The sequence below is a fragment of the Choloepus didactylus genome, chromosome 9 (genome assembly GCF_015220235.1).
Source record: "Choloepus didactylus isolate mChoDid1 chromosome 9, mChoDid1.pri, whole genome shotgun sequence".
Classification (NCBI taxonomy): Eukaryota; Metazoa; Chordata; class Mammalia; order Pilosa; family Megalonychidae; genus Choloepus; species Choloepus didactylus.
The window spans coordinates 83,724,331-83,737,510 of record NC_051315.1 but is presented as its reverse complement, the minus strand read 5'-3'; the positions used below and the strand labels follow the sequence as shown (position 1 = coordinate 83,737,510).

The 13,180-nt window shown below is 36.1% G+C and overlaps 1 long non-coding RNA gene across 1 annotated transcript in view; it reads left to right on the top strand.

The window, feature by feature from the left end:
• The window catches only part of LOC119544886, a 106,198-nt gene extending 93,659 nt beyond the window's left edge, over positions 1 to 12,539 (top strand). Inside the window, exons 5-6 of the long non-coding RNA XR_005218954.1 lie at positions 9,272 to 9,363; positions 12,394 to 12,539. This is a non-coding gene — a long non-coding RNA (uncharacterized LOC119544886). The remainder of the gene's footprint in view (positions 1 to 9,271; positions 9,364 to 12,393) is intronic.
• The last annotated feature ends 641 nt before the right edge of the window (positions 12,540 to 13,180 follow it).

Below are 13,180 nucleotides of genomic sequence, written 5' to 3'. Positions count from 1 at the left end.
TGAACACCTTTCTTGATTAGTTGATTTAGAAGAACCCTGCACCCTTAGTCCTTCAAATGCCTTCACTTAGGAAAGCATACTCTTTGTGGAGTGTGTATCTTAAAACTATATTTGAACACAACATAAACGTATAACCTGATCCCATTTATAGTGGATTTCCCCTCAGAATTCTGAGAGCTTGTCAAAGCGAAACACAATATTGGCAAAGGCACCTTTGTTTTCTCCAGGTTTTCTTTTTCAGACAGAATGTTGTGCTTAGCCCAGGTAAAAGCAAACATATGACATTGAGAGCTCTATGGAAAGACTATGCACTCTAGGATCCCTGATGACCCCTTTTCCCTCTGCCTGCCTACTGCCACTTTTGGGGGGCTTTGGGGGTAAACTTGTGACTCCTGAATATGGAAAGCATTTATGGAGAAGAAGAAGTTTATCACGAAGATTGATCACAAAGACTGTTATCCTAATTCACAATTTGCAAGCCTTTTCAGGAGTGTTTGCTCTCCCTGGAGACTCCCAACAGGCTGACGTCAAAGTTCCCCTCAGGAGCTGTTTTTCCTTTCACTTTGGTTGATTTCACAAAATGTCAAATATAACAAGCATGCTGGGGTGAGAAATAATTTAGTCTCCATGAATTTGTGCTTCATTCGCATTTTCTACTTGTTATTGTTTTGCCTTTAGGTTTTTATTAATGAGGCCTGGAGTGGCCCCAAGCTTATTATGCAACATTGGAAATGTAAAAATTGTTTTCTGGGGATATTTGGTGTCCTGACATTCAGACATCCACCCCTTAAAACAGCGGTAGTGAAATTATTTAAGTGCTAGAAAAATGAGACCAAATAACCACATTTACTCTGCCTTTTTATTATGGATGATTCCAACCAAAATTTTTCTGATAGGCCTATCTTGGTTTAATGCAAAGCAATGGAATCCACTGTAAAGCTCAGCAGTCCAAAGGAGCCAAAAGTTCTGTTCAGCACTCTGGAATTTGGCTTCCTGACCACTGTCAGAATAAAGAGGGGTGCAAAAGATCTGCTGTATTTTGTTTTGTTTTGATTGAATGCCACTCAGCAAGTGCTCAACTGTCTGTCCCAAGGGTATTTTAACCTAACTGGCTCCATGTTTCTTACAAAAGCCATGGCAGAAAAATAGTCTCCCCAGGACAAAAATTTTGTTCATGAGCTGTGGAGGTAGTTTTCAATGGTAACCATTCCTGTTCAGGAGTATTTATTTCACATGTGAATTTTCAGTGGATAACTATGAACTGTCATCTATGCTTTGCTCTTTAGTCTAAAAGCATAGGGGCAACCCTTAATTTTATGTAATTCTTCAATCCAAAGATTGCCACTAAAATTGGAAGCAATGACTAAGTCATGAAGATTTTCTTGTATTTTTTAAAAGACAAATAAAACAACTGAGTCTCTTCAATGCACCAATGTTATTTATCTGTAAAGTCACGTCCTGAGTGTGCTGATTTTAAGGCTGAGGCACAGTTCATGCAGGTACAGGAATCACAGGTAGGACTGCTTTGACTAGCACCTCCATCCAGCATTGAAACAGACAGCATGGTGTTTTAGGAGCAACAGTGAGCCACGAGTCATGGCTCTGCTTTCTTTTCCTTTGTAAGTCTTAAGAGCCAAGGCAATTAACATCTCTCAGATCTCAGTTTCCTGAGCTTTAACGTTTTTTAAAAGACCTGAAATGGTCATTGCCTTTCCTCCTGAATGCAATGCACTGTTAGGCTGATTAGTTTCTAACAAAGTTTGAAGGAAATATTTTGGCCTTGGTAGGAGTAGATCCTAAGTTTGTGGGCTTGTTTGTTGATTACCTACACTAGGATTGACCTAAAAAATTTCACATACTAAGAGCAATTAATTGAATAGAACAAACTTAGCTTGACTACTCTGTTCTGAAGAAAATTGACTTACTGGCTATTTCAGCTGATAAAACATCTATAAAACGGGTGCTTAGGTGAGAGGATGATATATGTGCTCTATCTACTTCTTCTCCATAGAAACCTACTTCACCACAATATTAAAAATCAAAATAATCAAAATTTTCATGCAAGTCAAATCAAGAATTGAACCTTGCCTGAATTACAAAACTAAAGAAATACATGAATAATTAAATAACCTTGGTTTCTGTTAATTAATTTTTATAATCAAATAGATCTACTTCTGGGCTTGCTTTTGACTAGAAAAATTACATAAGACATCTAGTATTTTATAAGACAGAGCCCTTTTCATGCCCTCTTTGTTCGTGGTTATTTGAGCATACTCAAATAATGTTATCATTTACCAGCTCCAAATAATTTTTTATGGAATAATCTAGATACTCAACAGTGTGCTGAACAGCCCCAATTCACAATCATTAGTTTTGAGATTCTGTTCCATAGCCTTTTCCTTTAATATCTACCAAGAATTAAATATGAACATAGAAGACAGATCAAAGCAGTCAGTGTAGAATCTGCAGTAATTGTATGCATGGACATCCAAGGGAAGAAACAGGGCTTTAACTATTGTAGAAGTATCACCAAAGAAAACAAAACAAAACTGAGCTCTTGAGCTTGAATGTTAAATTATTAATATTTTATGGCACCCCAACACCTTATGAATATTCTTCTATTTTGGGGGAATAACACCTTCATAAATACTATCTCCACAAAGCAGAAACAAAATACCCTGGCATCCCTACAGCTAAGGTAGACCATTTAAGCATGTGATTTGGAAGAAAGCAAAGGATGAAGCAGATTCTGTGTTAAGTATGTGCTGGCAACGGTGATAGCAGAAACATCTGGCTTTTGATTGCTGCAGTAGTCATAATATATATACACTTCCTAATGCACAGAGCGCATTAATGGTGGCATTAGTGGCTGTGTAAGTTATTCAAGTTACTGGTTGCAAACGTGAACATCTAGCCATTAGTATCACAAGTGAATTTGTGTTGTTCTCCTAACTGCCACTTCTGCAGTGGTTTTAGATGTTTGACTGCACTTACCCTGGAGCCCTTTGTTCCTCCATTTCCTTATTACTGTACCAATAGAATATCAAGTAAAAAACTTCTTGTCTCTTTAATTGGCCAGACTCATCTACTAAAAACTGTGATTGATACAACTGAGTACAAGTACTAGGATAATTTTTCCCTAACACATTAAGCTTCAGAGAAACAAAAAGTTCTGGAATCAGAATGCCCGGGTGCAAATCCTGGTGCTGAAAATCAATGGATGTGTGACTTAAGAGCATATCTTAATTTCTCTGTGTTATGATTTCATCATGCAAAAACATGAGGTAATAATAAATATATCATTGATTCATTATATATGAGGCAACACTAGTAAAATACTTAGCCTAGTGATTGGTACGTATGCAATACAATCGAGGTTAGCAATGAGGATAATAAAAATATGTCAGTCAATTATGGAAATCCATACTTACCTATTTTAATACTTTGACTTTTACAAAACTAGCTATGATTGAGATTAGATATTTATATCAGACTGTTCAAGACTATATTATCTTTTTTAACATTTTTAATTATGAAATACAACACATATTCAGAACAGTGACAACTCTCAAAGTACGATTTAGCAAGTAGAGAGCAAACCTCAAAGAATATTATGGGTTACAGTTCCACAACCTCAGCTATTCCCTTATTGTAAAGTAAAACATACATACAGAAAGGTGATAAATTTCAAAGTATGATTCAACAAGTAGTTATATGAGTAATTTCAAAGAATGTTATGGGTTATGCTTCCACCATTTCCATCATTTCCCTCTAGCTATTCCAATACCTCAGAACCTTAAAAAATGTATTTATATAAAGATTCAGTATTCATAATACTTTGTTAAATCCTCTCTTGTCTGTTGCTACCCCTTCCTCTTGTTTAATCACTTTCTTGATATTCAGGGGTGTCTAAGCAGTGACCACCCTAACTTGTTCATATTGAAAAGAGGTGTACATATCTTTCTGTTATACAAAATTTTTAAAACATCTTTAATTGTGAAATTTAACAAATATACATAACAATGATAACTTTCAAAGTGCAATTTAACAAGTAGTTAGACAGTAAACTTCAAAGAAGGTTTTGGGTTACAGTTCTACCATTTCAGTTTTTTCCTTGTCAAGAAATGTAAGATATATACAAAAAGGTGATAACTTTCAAAGTACAATTCAACAAGTAGCTATAGAGCAAACTTCAAAGAATCTTATGGTCACAGTTCCACCATCTCAGCCATTTCCCTCTAACCAACCATTCCATACCCCTGCATCCAAAAAAAAAAAAAAAAAATATTATATATTCAGTATCTATAATCCTTTGTTGAATCCTATCTTGTCTGTTGCTACCCCTACTTCTCATTTAATCACTTTCTCGATCTTCAGGAGTGTCTAGGCAGTAACCACCCTAACTTGTTCATGTTGAAAAAGGGTGACATTATGGGGAAGGGGACTGCATCTGGTTGTTGTTCTTAAAGAGGCTGTTGCCTCTTAGTTTTAGGAACACTGGTGGATTTAAGTTTCTGAGAGATAAACTTAGTGAGTGAAACTTTTACAGAATCCCAGATAGGGAACCAGGTATTTTGGGACTACTGTTGGTTAGGACTTGGCATACTGTGACCATTTGGGATATCTAGCTGGAGCTTGCATAAGAGTAACCTCCAGGATGGTCCCTCTACTCTATTTGAAATCTCATAGCCACCATAACCTTATTTTGTTACCTTTCTTTCCCCCTTTTGGATAAGAAGACGTTTTTGATGCCAGGGCCAGGCTCTTTCCTGGGAGTCCTGTCCCAGGTCACCAGGGAGATTCACTCCCCTTGGAGTCATGACCCATGTGGGGGGAGGTTAATGGATTTATTTGCCAAGTTGGGCTTACAGAGAGAAAGGCCACATCCAAGCAACCAAACAGGTTCTCTGGAGGTGCCCTTAGGCATAATTATAGGAAGGCTTAGCCTCCCATTTATGGCCCTAAGTCCCTAAGGACTATATTATCTAAATATTAATCAACAATTAATTTTTGTCATTCATATAGTCATCCATTTGTTTGTTTACTTTTAATGTGATTTTATTGAGATATATTCACACACTATACAATCCATCCAAAGTATACAATCATTGGTTCATAGTAACATCACGTAGTTGTGCATTCATCACTATGATCATTTTCAGAACATTTGCATTAATCCAGAAAACTAAATAAAAAAAAAAAAAAAAAAAACCTCAAACATCCCATACCCCTTATCCCCTCTCCTATTACTGACTACTAGTATTACACGCTAACCAATTTTAGGACTTGCAATTGAGGTAGGTTAACTAAGACAGTGTTGTATTGTCAGAAATAGATATATACATCAGTGGAACAGAATAAAACAGCCAGAAGTAGATCCATAAATACAAAGGCAATTGAGGTTTTTTTTTTTTTTTTTGCTATATAGTTATAGAATCATTACCAAAGATCTGGGTTACTGGATTACAGTTCAACAACTTCAGTTATTTCCTTCTGGCTATTCTAAAACAATAGACACTAAAAAGAAGTATCTATATTGTGATTCAGTATTGGCAGTCATTTGTTAAATACTAATTTCTCAGTTACACCTCCTCCCTCTCATTTAATCAATCTCTCAATCTCAGGGATAGATGAGCAATGACCATTTTAACTTCTTCATGCTGGAAAGGGGTGTTGACCTTATAGGGAGAGGAATGAAACTTGTTGATCTTCTTGGAGGCACTGGTACCTCTGGGTTTCTGGGCTTATGTGGCCTAGGATCAATTTGGAGGCCTAAAGTTTCTGAAAGAATAAACTTACTAACGAAAACTTTTATAGAGGCTTAGGTAGAGTCCAGGGCACTCCTACAGTTTTCAGGAATAATGTTGGTTGGGGATTGGCCTACTGTAGCAGTTTGCAGTATCTGGCTAAAGCTTGCTTAAGCGTAACACCCAGAATGACCTCTTGACTCTCATTTGAAATCTCTTAGCCACCAAAACTTTATTTTGTTCCATTTCTTTCTTCCCTTTTGATCAAGAAGGCATTCTCAATCCCATGATGCCAGGGCCAGGTTCACGCTGGGAGTCATATCCCATGATGCCAGAGAGACTTACACCCCTGGGAGTCATGTCCCATGTAAGGGGGAGGACAGTGAGTTTATTTGCTGAATGGGCTTAGAGAGGGAGGACACATCTGAGCAACAAAAGAGACTTTCTGGAGGTGACTCAGGCATAATTACAAGCAGGCCTAGCTTTGCAATTGCAGAAATAAGTTTCATAAGGGCAGGCCTCAAGATCAATGGTTTGGCTTATTAAATTGGGAGTCCCTAATGCTTGAGAGACTATTTGGAATTCCCCAGGTATGGAATTTTAATAGTTCCACATTTTTCCCCAGTCCCTCAAGGGGACTTTGCAAATACTTTTTTTGTTTTTATTTTCTGTACCAAATACTCTGGGATGTGTCTGAGTATTACATTTACCCATACAGAATAATAAGATTTCATCCCCTATTCTAGGTTCCATTAATTAGGTTACAACAATTAATTTTTGAAGTACTTTATAAGATTCCCTTTTCCTTCAACCACCCCACCATGCAATAATGACCTTTCTTTAGGACATATCAAGGCTCCATACTAAAACAGAAAAATGTCAACCTTGTGACAAAACTTTGCAATATTTGTGACCCAACAAGAATGAAAATCTCAGAAAACTCTCAAGTAAAACAAACTTACAGATTTGCAATCAAGTTATATTTACACATAAAAATGAAATAATGGAGTATTTTATAATATCCATTAATCTGAAAGCTTAAAGATTTGCCACCAAAGCAAAATAAATTTAAAAAGAAAAACAAAATTCACATACATACATTCAGCACTAAATTTCATTGGCCTCATTAAATAATTAAATACAAATTATTTAAACAGCTTTTACATTACTTGTTAGATTTAATTGCACAGAATCAAGAATCTAGTTTGCAGCCTCTTCCAGTTGGAAGAACTGTATTGTGAAATCTGGGTGTTTAATTCCCTATATAAATATAGATTGTAATGGGACATATTAAGTAGATTCTGAAAATATATGACTTTATTCATAAAATGACGTTTCCCCTTAAAATACACCCAATACATCTAAAATGATAACATGCATAATCTTAACCTTAGAAATATTCATATTAATTGTTACCACTAATATATTTTGGTGCTATGCCTAGGTGTATACCACTATTAAAATTGCCTTATTTAAGATAACTGGGCTAACAAATGTCATCAAACAAGCTATTTATTTTTCTTTCAAGGATTGTGTGCAGCGCATGAAATATTTAAAATATGTAAATATGTATGAGTGATTAATGTATTCCCTAAATTATTGTAACTAGCAGACTTTATTCTATAATTAAAATAATAACTTATCTCTTATAATTCAAGGAATGAAAATGCAAGGCAATGGGAAATATAGCATAAAAATTCAGTCTTGTTTTGATAGAAGAAACAAAAAATAGAATCTCTGAATTATTGCTCATGGCAAAAACACAAGAGCAAACATTCAAGGGCACATACAAATTGACAGAATATTTTCCCCAAGGATTAGCACATTCTTGGTTACCTGTATTACTTTCTCTGCGCTTTATCTTTTAGGTAATTTCCTTGAATAATATTTTGTAATTCTGAAGACTCATTCTTGATGCTAAAATTCTTTGTGCTATTATAACATTATTTTGATTGTAGTAAAGGTGAAGTATTTTGAAATTAAATAGGAAAATATTGAGAAAGATATAGTCTGCTCCTTTCCTCAACAGACAAAATCCCTGACTGTCACCGTTTAATGAAATTCATTTTACCATTTACTCTAATTTTGTGCTCAAAAGTTCTTAATTTTCTCACTTCATATTGCTTCCCTATTTTGTCTTATGGTTATTTGTAATTGAACTATTTTTTTCTTTTGTTCTATACAACCTATAAGCCCCTCACAGGGAAAATCATCTTTCTATGCTTAAAGCAGTAGCTGTCATGTGGAAGGCACAAAATAATGTTTGTAGAATAATAGATAATAAATGAATGAATAATCATATAATTGTGGTACATAGCCCAAAAATTTATTTACAGCTAGGTCTCAATCTGCAAAACTTGAAAATTCATATATATTTTGACACTTTGAGGAAAATGAAATAATTCATATTCCAGTTTCAGTTTTCTTCACATGTTTCATCTAGGAAAGCTTTCAGAACTCATTTAAAAATGTGAAAATAATATATTTTGGTGCCTGTAATGCTGAAATGTAACCTGTATCCTATTGAAGGGAACACTCATTAGCTGATGAGCTGGATTATTCATGCTTTGAAATGTATCCTGGAAATCAACATGTACACAAGCTCCATATACTCCATCAAGCCACCTTTTCATGGGTACAATAGGCTAAGTTTTTTTCTGAGAAGAAAACATCATTCTAATCTATATTTATTTGGCCAGAAAGATACTTTCAGAAATGAAAAATTAATATAATAAACATCTGTATATGTGTGTGTTTGTATGTATTTGCATACAACTGCACAAAAACACAGGCAAACACACATACATGGACTTTTTCATTCAACTGAATGAAACACACACTTTGCCAATGAATACCTGGATGGGGAAAGCAAACTTATAAAGGGATTCATCCACCCTCAGGCAATAAAATCAGTAACTGTCATCACATTTTTTTTTCATCAGTGAAAGTTTTTCATCTTGGAAAATTCCAAGAATATCAGTGCTTGTTTCTTTATATCTGGGGCTGTTTTGTTTGAAGGGAGTATGACAATACAAAGCTATGTTAGGTTAAAACTGAAGGATTGTTACTGGGAAAGATAAAAGGCTCAGACTGATACTGAACATCAAATATAAGGAGTCTTCTTATTCTTCCTAACTATCAAATGTCCTTTCTCTGCCCATTTCTTTGTGCATTCTACAAGTCTTCTCCGCAATTGTGATTGCAAGAAGAAAAGTCAAGTCTAGGTATGCTAGGAAGAAAAGGCTTTTATTGGCATAATGTTAGGAATTCAAGAATTGATGGTAAGCTAGAAGCCCAAGGTTTTAAAACAGGTAAACAATCAAAAAAAGAGCTGATCAGGAAGAAGTACTTAGCCTCTGCCCCTACTGCTGGTGAAGGCTCCTGCTAAGTCCTGGTTCTGCACTTGCTGAACTTACTGCATTTGCCATACACAAACCTTAATCACTCTTCTTGGGGCCTTAGCACCAGATTCAAAGTTTTGTGTGTGAGTCCATGTCACAATGCCAAATCTTTGTCTCTTGTAGAGCAGAGAAAAGAAACATATTCCTACTTTTGGTGAGAAGCAAGACACTGTATCTCATGATAAAACATAAAATCAGAGAATCTCAAAAAAAAGGTAAGTAGTAAAAAAAAAAAAAAATGCCCATAACATTCTTTTGTTGTTGCTTCATCATTGTCTATGATATCAATTACCCCTGAAAGGCTCCTGAATCTGTATCTCCATCTAAAATCCCAGTCTTCACCTTTATATTTAAATTCTGAGAAATATTTCTATTTACATATTTCACAAACACCTCAAAAACTAAATATAATGCAACCGTATCTTTCCTTAACAATCCCTCTCCTTCATCCTACCCCTCCCCCTAACAACAGCAACAAAAAGCCTTTTCCTCAATTCCTTTCTCAGCACAAGAAGTAATTATACTCTTAATTGTCTAAATCAGCGAGTTATCCTAATCACTTCCCATTCTCTTACTTTCTGTTGGGGATTGAATCATGAATCTCACAAAAGACATGCTCAAATCTTAATCTGCGAACCTATCCAATCTGTGAACCCATCTGTAAATAGAACCTTTGGAAGATGTTATTCTTAATTAAGTTGTGGCCAAATTGAATCAGGGTGGGTCTTAATCCATGTGACTGGAGGCCTTATAAAGAGAGGAAATGCAGACAGTCAGAGGAAGCCACAGGAAGGAGCCAGAAATCAGGGGAAAGCAGAAGAGCAGACACCAGGAGAGCGAGTGGCCATGTGAGGCAGAATGCCATCACCAGAACACTACCGACCTGGGAGAAAACATGCCTTTGCCAACAAACTGATCTCAGACTCTAAGCGTCAAGACTGTGAGAAAATACATGTTCGTCTAAACCCAAACATTGTATGGCATTTACCATAAGAGCCCTGGCAAACTGAGGCACCGTCCCACAGCACACAAGCATAGGTTGGGATCATCCATTTTGGCCTCCTGCTAGCTCTCATCCCATAGCTTCATCACCTCCTTCATTTGGGCCCCCATATTTGCCAGTTGGATGACAGCAGACCCCCATTGTCTCTGCTGGCAATGTTGCTCTCCTCCCATCAATTTCTTCCCCTGTAGTCAATGAGATCTTTCTAAAACCAAAAGCAAACCATGCCGAATGACTTCTTAAAGGGATTCAATAACTTCTTGTGGATTTCAGTATGGATTAAAAACTGCTTATCATGGTTACAGCCTTGTCATGAGTTTGGCACATGCTTTGTCTTTCACCTTCACCTCTCTCTATTTTCTAAGAATGCTCTTTACCAACTTTATCAAATTAAATTTTATATATGTTTCTAAAATTATTATGGTTGCATTATTTTAATAACAGCATTTTAGGGAAAACATAAATGAATGACAGCATTAAATGTGCAGTGTAGGACACATGTTGTTTTCATGAATAGTAAAATACAAAGAAATGTGTACTTTATAACTTGAAAATTCCTGATACCTAAAATTCCACGAAGACTGTTATTTCCTATAACTTAATGTCTTGGCACATACTATTCCATCATTCTTAATGTCCCAAAGCACCTCTACCCTACCCTCAGCCAGTTAACTTTGTTATCCTACCAAGCTCTTTCTAAAAGTTATGCTCCCATTGGGTCTTTATTGACCCACTATTCAGAACCTTCCTCATATAGTATCTGCTAGGGTTTCCATGGCAAAAGTTACATACTCTGCTGTTTGAAACTTACCTATCTTATTTGTCTATCTCACCATCTAATGCCTCTATGAAAGAGACCATATATTTGTCTCTATATCCCTCAAACTAAAAGGGCAATTAGTATACAATAGGGATTAATAAGTAAATGTTGAACAAATGAGAGAGTGAATGAATGAATCAAGAGACATAGATGAATTTCCTGGTTTATAGGGGATTTTGGACATCCATATTTGCTCTGAAAAGGGAAAATGGCTATACATGAACCTAAGTATTTGATCTGCAGTAAAAGTACTCTAAATCTAAATCTAATCTCACTTTCCTGAGATTGTCAATACTTGAAATAGGATATGAATTATGAATATAAGTATAGACACTGGGATTTCTCTACTTGATATCTGTCACAGATTGTGTTCTCAGGAGGTAGCCTCTGAGGCAGAGTTTGGATTGCAAAATGTTTATTAGGGATCACTACATATCACAGGGAAGTTCAGAAAGCAGAAGTGGGCTAGAGAAGTCATCTGAGATGCAACTGACAAAGCCTCAGCAAAGCTAGCAGGAAATTCTACAGTCAATATTGCCTGTGTATTTCCCACATAAGGCCAAAACGGCAACGCCTTTATGACTTGTCTCGTTTAGTTACCAGAATGGGCTGTCTGGCAAGTGTATGACTTTGAGTAACTGGGCTGTCTCCGGCACAGACAGACCCTAAGGAGCTGAAAGCAGAAGACTGTCTGCTGACCTTACTCCTTGCTGCTGGGAAGCAAGTACTTCCTTGAAGGGAGTATCTGAGTGCACTTCTTTGTATCGACCACTATGCCCATATACTAGAAGTATTCTTAGTACCCGATAAGTCCTGGGTAATGAAAAGGATGACAGAATTCCAAATATGCCATCATTTTCTTTTGTCATAGTATATCCATAAATGCTTCCTTTGAGAGTAAAAGGAATAGTTATTGCATGTAATTACATATATTCAATTAATATTTTTAAAGTAGAAAATTAGATATGCAAGAATTTGAGAACTGATAGATCAGATGTAGTGTTTGCCAGAATGACTAACAAATGTGATATTTTAAAAACAAGATGCCATGCCTTTAGACATAATGAATTTAGGGAGAACTAAGCCCCTCTAGACAAGCTAAGCTGTATGCACACCTTAAAATAGTCACCCAGCTGAGTCAAGCCTGGATGAGCTATTCTAGTTGATCCACAGATAAATGAGAAATAAGTGCTCATTTTGTATGATAATGAAATTTGGTAATGTTTATGGCAATCGCTAACTAACTATATGTATTTGTGAGTAATCTATGCATTTGTGAGTAAATTCTTTAATTATGCTTGAAAAATGAAATTGCTGCAACTTTTAAAAATCTGGTCTAAGCTATCACTGGGCAACAGTTGTTGACCAAAATATTGACCAAAATATTGAAAAGAGACATTTGCACTTTCTTCTTTCCTACAGGCTGAAAATATTCTGCATAAGCATGATTGGAAGGGCATCAAATGGCACTAAATTATCAATTTTCAATGGTGAATCTACAGGCACAAGTATCTGAACACTGGTCCAAATGTGACAAAGTTAATTTAGTAGTGGTGACCCCATGGTAGTCATGCTTGATTTTTTTTTTTTTTTTTTTTAATCATCATTTTATTGAGATATATTCACATACCACGCAGTCATACAAAACAAATTGTACTTTCGATTGTTTACAGTACCATTACATACTTGTACATTCATCACCTAAATCAATCCCTGACACCTTCATTAGCACACACACAAAAATAACAAGAATAATAATTAGAGTGAAAAAGAGCAATTGAAGTAAAAAAGAACACTGGGTACCTTTGTCTGTTTGTTTCCTTCCCCTACTTTTCTACACATCCATCCATAAACTAGACAAAGTGGAGTTTGGTCCTTATGGCATTCCCAATCCCACTGTCACCCCTCATAAGCTACATTTTTATACAACTGTCTTCGAGATTCATGGGTTCTGGGTTGTAGTTTAATAGTTTCAGGTATCCACCACCAGCTACCCCAATTCTTTAGAACCTAAAAACGGTTGTCTAAAGTGTGCGTAAGAGTGCCCACCAGAGTGATCTCTCGGCTCGTTTTGGAATCTCTCTGCCACTGAAGCTTATTTCATTTCCTTTCACATCCCCCTTTTGGTCAAGAAGATGTTCTCCATCCCACGATGCCGGGTCTACATTCCTCCCCGGGAGTCATATTCCACGTTGCCAGGGAGATTCAC